The following is a 6,414-nucleotide window of genomic DNA, read 5'->3' as shown; positions in this document are numbered from 1 at the left end:
AAGTGGTCCAGGGCTAGTCTTGAACTAGCCTTGAGGAACAGTGCCCAGACCCAGAGTTCAGGTTCAACGCCCAGAAGCCCCCCCCCCAAAAAAAAAACAGAATTACTAGAAACCATTGGTTAAAAACTTTTTTTAAAAACTGCCCTAAGTACCCAAATAATATAATTTGATGATACTATTTAAATACTTCAATTCTAGCAGAGAAGCCAAAAATTTACAAACTGTTAAAAAGTAAAGTAATAAATCAGAATATATTACTATTAATAATAATCATAAGATGAATTTATAGAGATTGTCAAATATGTAAGAAATGTGGCAATTTGCCATTCGTTTGCACTTAATAAGTGAGAAAGAATTTTCTAGGTCTTTTAAAATATATAATAAGTTTAATGAAGAAACTATTCTTTCACATCATATGATAATTAGATGAAGCTGATATTAGAGCAAAGAGCAGATTGTACTAAGTTTCTGGATGTTGAAGTATATATTTATTTTGGTTGTGGGAAATTGTGTTCAATTAGGGTATTGTTTTTGTTAGACTGGTGTCATATCTGTGGTTAATTTTAGGATAGGGGATCCCTTTCCACACGAAAATGCACCTGATATGACGTTTTAGCCTTCCCATTATCAATGGCATAAGAGTTGCACACCAACTTGTCTAGCTTCCTACCTTGCCAGGCTTGGATTCTGTAGTCCTTCCAATCCTAACCTGTAGATAGTGCAGAATGGTGGAAATGATCCAATGCACCCAGCTATAGATTGAGAAGGAAGTCCACTAAACTTTTGGCCTGGGTTCTGTTCTCAAGCCTCCTCAGTAGTTAAGTGTTCAGATGGGAGCCCTTGGCTCCAAGCAGTAAGAGTATTTCTTAAAGCAACTAGACATATATATGACTTAAGCATGTGAACACCACAAGACAAGAATAAAAGAGCAGTGAAGTGTAGAGGACAAGCACAATTTTAACTAGCTACGTGGAGGCTGAATAAGCTTAGCTAGCTACTCTGGAGGCTGAGATATGAAGATCACTATTCAAAGCCAGTCCAATCATGAAAATACATGCGATTATCTCCAAAAAACAGGAGTGGAACGATGGTTCAAATGGTAAACCACTAACCTAGGTCACAGAAGCTTAGGGATGATGAATGAATGAGCACTTGCACATGCGCGCGTGTGTATACACGTGCATGTGTACACACACACACATAAGCATTGCAATGCGAACTTCTTTTTTTACCTTGTTGTACTCTATTTCCCTGTATTAGTTTACAAATTAACAAAATCAGCTAAGCACCTATTTACATACAACTCATCATGTTTCTCTAAAGTCAACTCTCTTTTTGGAAGCATGCTTTTATTTGACCCAAATATAAACTATTCAGGAGTTTGATTCTTCTCCATCAATTCTGTAGAATTAGATGATTGTTTAGCTTCCTCCTAGCAATATAATTTTGTGAAATCCTGCATCAAGCAACATATTCCTTTCACTAGAAGGGAAGCCTCTTTCAAACAATTAATAATATTTTTTTCTTCTCTTTGCTTGCATCTGTAGTATTATTATCTTCATATATTTCATGATCTGTCTGTGTATGACAAAGATTGCTGTGAAAATAAAAAGACCTTTTGCAGCACTTATCATTTATATACCATCCATAGATATAAAGGTATTTAAATATTACTGAAATTTCTTCGGAATAAATCATGTTCACCTTGACTATCGTGAAAAAGAAGAATTGGTTTCTCAGCACTTTAGGTAAGAACTTGATTGAAAGAAACAAAAGGAAAAGTGAGGAACAGCTCAACACATGCATTCAAATGAAACAAAACAACCCAAGAAAACAAATTCAGTACTCAAGAATCTGTAGGAAATGCAAAGACCAAAAAAAAAAAAAAATCAGCTATGACATGCTTATGAAAATCCTGACTACAAGAGCGTGTACTCTTGTAAGGATAGAGGTTAAAGCCCAGACTGGACAAAGATCTGTACGCAATGCCATGCACCTGTTATTCTAAATTCCAGGAAGAATAACATAACGTGGACTGAGCCCAAGGTCATGCACAAGTATCTGAAAAATAATCAGGATAATTTATGGCTGGGGACACAAGACACTCAATTCAAACTCTAATATTTGGGTATTAAAGTAAAAAGCTATGATTTTAAATAATTCGAATAATTGTAAGATTTGAGTTTTTGAGTGGAAAAATGCATGAGAGAGATAGAATGAACCCATGGTGCAATGCTTTCAACTTAAGTGAAAATGTTTTATGGTACTTCAGACAAAACAGAGTTACCTTGCAAATGAACATGGTTGTGCATTTGGGTGATGGAAATACTTTACTTACACAGGTGTTAATTAAATATATTTTATTTTGGGTAGATTGTACTTCTTGAACTAAGATCCTGGATGAAGTCCCTGAGATTTTTCTCTCAAGGCTACCACTCTACTACTTTGAGCCACAGTTCCAATTCTGATTTTCTATTGGTTGTTTGGTGATAAGAGGCTCCTGGTCACTCTTGCCCAGGATGGATTCAAACCATGATCGCCAGATCTCAGCCTCCCGACTAACCAGGATGCCAGGCATGAGGCGTCGATAGTTTTAATAATTTAGTAAATTGTACAGTTACTGAAGTTATACATTATCATTATAACCTGTGTAATATATGTGTGTATGTATATATCAATGCATAAGGATAGAAATAATTTAACATATTTTTGTATTTACAGTAGATTTATGAAATCATCCATTATAAAATAAAATGGAAACAAAAGTTAATAAGGAGCAAAACAAAGGAAATTATCACATGTTTCTTGTTGTTGCATAGAATACAAATTGCCAGAATCAGTTTGGGAAAACCATCTGTACGTTAACAAAATGGATAAGAGCTATTAATTCCAATCCATCTATCTGCCCATGTTATGCAACCTCACAAATGAGTGTGAAAATCAAACCACACTTTTTGCCTTTGTTTTTAACTCACCTGTTATAATTTTTGGGTTTGATGAAGTAATCAAATAAAGATTAAAATAACATTATGTGAGACTATGAATTAGAGCTGAAAATGATTTAAAATATGATAATAGCTAATTAAATTGCATATTTCTTACTTTTACTCTGTCATGTCCCTCATTCCCACATTAGGAAAGTTTATAGAAGGTTTTCACTAAATTATATGTATAATTATGAAAAAAATGTATTGAAAGAATATGGGCACAGTGTGGTTTTAGCTTATTGAGACTTGTAGGGAGAAGTGTGTTTTTGAGGACTTGAAATACATTGTGATGAAGATGAAAGGAGGGATGTTCTTATTCTGGAAAACTGGCTAGAGGATTGCTCCCATAAAGGTAGTGATGAATTCATCCAAAAGGTTACAGTAAAATCACTTTCACAACCATGTTCACTGCTGCACTATTCATCGTAGCCAAGTTACAGAAACAGTCCAGATACCCTTTGGCGGAGTGATGGTTGGAGAAGGTGTGGCACATATACACAATTGGATTGCACCCATCCATTTTGAAGACTGTTACATTATTTGCAACGAAATAGATAGAACTAAAAATATATTAAGTGAACTAAGTCAGAGCCAGACACACAAAGGACCCATGTTCTGTCTCATATTTGGAAGCTAGAAATTTAAACAAGTTTACACAAAAATATTAACCAAAGCATGCTATTTACAGAGGAGTATTTCAAAGGTGTAATTTCTTATGAAATTGAACTTTACTCCAACAAAATGAATATCAGGAAACTATCACTTGGAAGATGTGAGGGGAAGTCAAAAGGAAGGAATATAGAGAGTTGTGGAGGAAGAGAGTGAAGGTATAATATTCAATGCAGATAGTATGAAACTAGAAAAAATTAAAGTGGGGTGAGGTTTGGAAGGGTGTGGGAAAGTTATATAAAAATCCATTATACTTAAAATAATTGGTTTGTTGAATGGAAATTCCCTTGTACAAGTATTTAAGATAATAAATATATAATTAAAAACAATGGAGACATCTGACCTTAAATTCTATTTCTATCTATTTTAGAAAATAAAATTATTTGCTCTATAATTTGATCAGAGGGATGGATTTTGTGGCTAGCTAGATCAATGCACATCTGTCTCTCTCTTCTTTCCATTTCATGGTTCTCATAGGTAATATGATTGCTCCTTAATTATCCTAATTTATTTTGCTTTTATATTTTTGGTTGCATCATTTCACTTTCTGCTCTGTCATTCCCAATTCATTTACATAGAAGGCATTATTTCTTATTTTCTCATTCCTAGAATAAGCTGCACATGAAGACACCACTGGTCCTCATTTTCAGTCTGTAACTTGAATATGCAGGAAAATCTTTCCTCTGCTCTTTACCAATTCCCTACTCTCCAGTTAGAGTAATTTAGAATAGTAAAAATGAAAAAAGAGAAAATAAATAATAGTGAAAAAAACAGATGCAAAAAATTCACCGGATTTTTCTGACCATTTCATCCAATGTGAACTATTGGGGGAATACATGGACAGCTCATTCTCACTGGCACTCAAAGTCTCTGGTTAGGCAATTCTGATGAAGTTGAGGAACAAGATGAAAAAGTGAGAAATGGTATCAATTGCAAGAAAAAAATGGAATAGGATCCAAGCAAATTTCTTCTTTGTTCTTCTGAATATAATCGATTTACTACAGTGCAGAGACGACTTTCCAAAAAGGCCACTCATGTGAATACTAGGGATGACGATGAGTATACCCCTCTTCATCGAGAAGCCTACAGTGGACACTTAGACATTGTCCATGAGTTGGTGGCTCAAGGCAGATATTCATGTAATAGCTGAATGGCTGGACACCCCTGCACAGTACTTATACATGGAATAATACCAGAGTGGCTTCTTTATTGCATCATGATACAGATACCAATGCCCAAACTAAAGGCCTCTTGACCCCCTTGCATCTTGCTGCTGGGAATAGATATACCAAAGATATGTTGGATCTCCTTCTGGTGAACCATTATATCAAACCAGGTCTGAAGCACAACTTGGAAGAAACTGCATTTGATATTGCCAAAAGGATAACTACAAATTGTTCTCCTAAGTCCTAATGGTTCCGTTAAGTTTCTTAAATTTCAAAATTGCCAGTCCATCCTATGTGTCCATACAAAATATTTTCACAATACAAAGCAACAGCAAGATCTTACTTTAAAAATTCATGGATTCCATGGTATTCTTCCAAGTGAATTTCCTGACTTTGATGTCAAAATATATTCGAGTTGTTTGTATACACCTATAATGATTTCTATAGAGTTTGTGATTTTTTAATCATAAATAATTTTAATTTATCTGTTGAAATGAGTAGTACAGAAACTAAAGATATTTCTGGTGCTTGTCTGAAAAAAGTATATTTAAAAACATATAGTATTCTGTTTGTATAATGTCCATAACCTATTTCATTCTCTCCTAGATATAATACTTTGAATTTGACATTGTTTTATAATATATAGGTTCATTAATAAATGTGTCCTTTCAGATTGCATTCCATATAGAAACAATTTAAGATTGCTTTAATTCCTAGGTCCTTATAGAATTTTATTTCTTTAGGATAAAATGGCAATGTTATCTTATTTCAAAAGTTTTATAAAGGTTATGCTATGTAAAGGCCTTTCTAAAAAGGTGAAGATTGAATGATGTCAAACTAACTTTTATTTCTATGAATTACATGTATTCTTACACTTGTATATTTGTAATCAACTTTTTAATTATTACTTGCATCTCAAGAATAAAAAATATGCAATACTTCACAAATTTTCATATCATCCTTGTACAAGAGCCATGAAAATCTCTGTTTTGTAATTCAGGTAGACGTGCTGCTGAAGCATGTAGTATCCTGTAAATTTAAGTAGTTAATGATGCAATCTTAAGACAGGTATATATCTTTGGTTGCCTATTTATAACAAGGAAACCTTATTGTTCCCCAAATTGCTATTCATCTTATTTCTGTAAAATTCTGTGCATGGTGGAAAAAACTTATATTATTTGTTCGATTGCTCATATTTGCAATTTTTTCATTTGAAATTGGATCATACTTTGAAGCCTTTATAGCTTGGGCCAAAGGTGACGGATTTTCAAGTACTTATTTATTAACTGATTTAGCTTTGTGGAGCTAATGGATTCAAAGTAAGCCTTGCTTAAGAGCTACTTCTAAACTTCTGCTGCTTAAAATTTCCCAAATGAGGTCTTTCTGGCACAAATGTCTCCCTGACCCTTTACCCTTGCTCCATGTAGGAACAGACCAACCAGAATCTTACCCTGACAGCATAGATTGTCTTATTGGAGCAAAACTAGTCTGTTACAAGGGATCATAGACAGACAAACAGTTCAGACAGAACTGTTCAGACTAGAAGGTATTTTTTCAAAATATAATTGTTTATTACACCCTAACATTTCAAA

General features: G+C 33.9%; 1 pseudogene; it reads right to left on the bottom strand.

The window, feature by feature from the left end:
• Positions 1 to 5,746: 5,746 nt before the first annotated feature.
• LOC122098661 lies at positions 5,747 to 5,843 on the bottom strand (annotated as a pseudogene).
• Positions 5,844 to 6,414: the final 571 nt, after the last annotated feature.

The sequence above is a fragment of the Dipodomys spectabilis genome, unplaced genomic scaffold (assembly GCF_019054845.1).
Source record: "Dipodomys spectabilis isolate Male_0828 unplaced genomic scaffold, ASM1905484v1 ptg000483l, whole genome shotgun sequence".
In the NCBI taxonomy this organism is placed as follows: domain Eukaryota; kingdom Metazoa; phylum Chordata; class Mammalia; order Rodentia; family Heteromyidae; genus Dipodomys; species Dipodomys spectabilis.
Note: the sequence above shows the minus strand (reverse complement) of the source record. Positions and strands in the feature narration are given on the sequence as shown.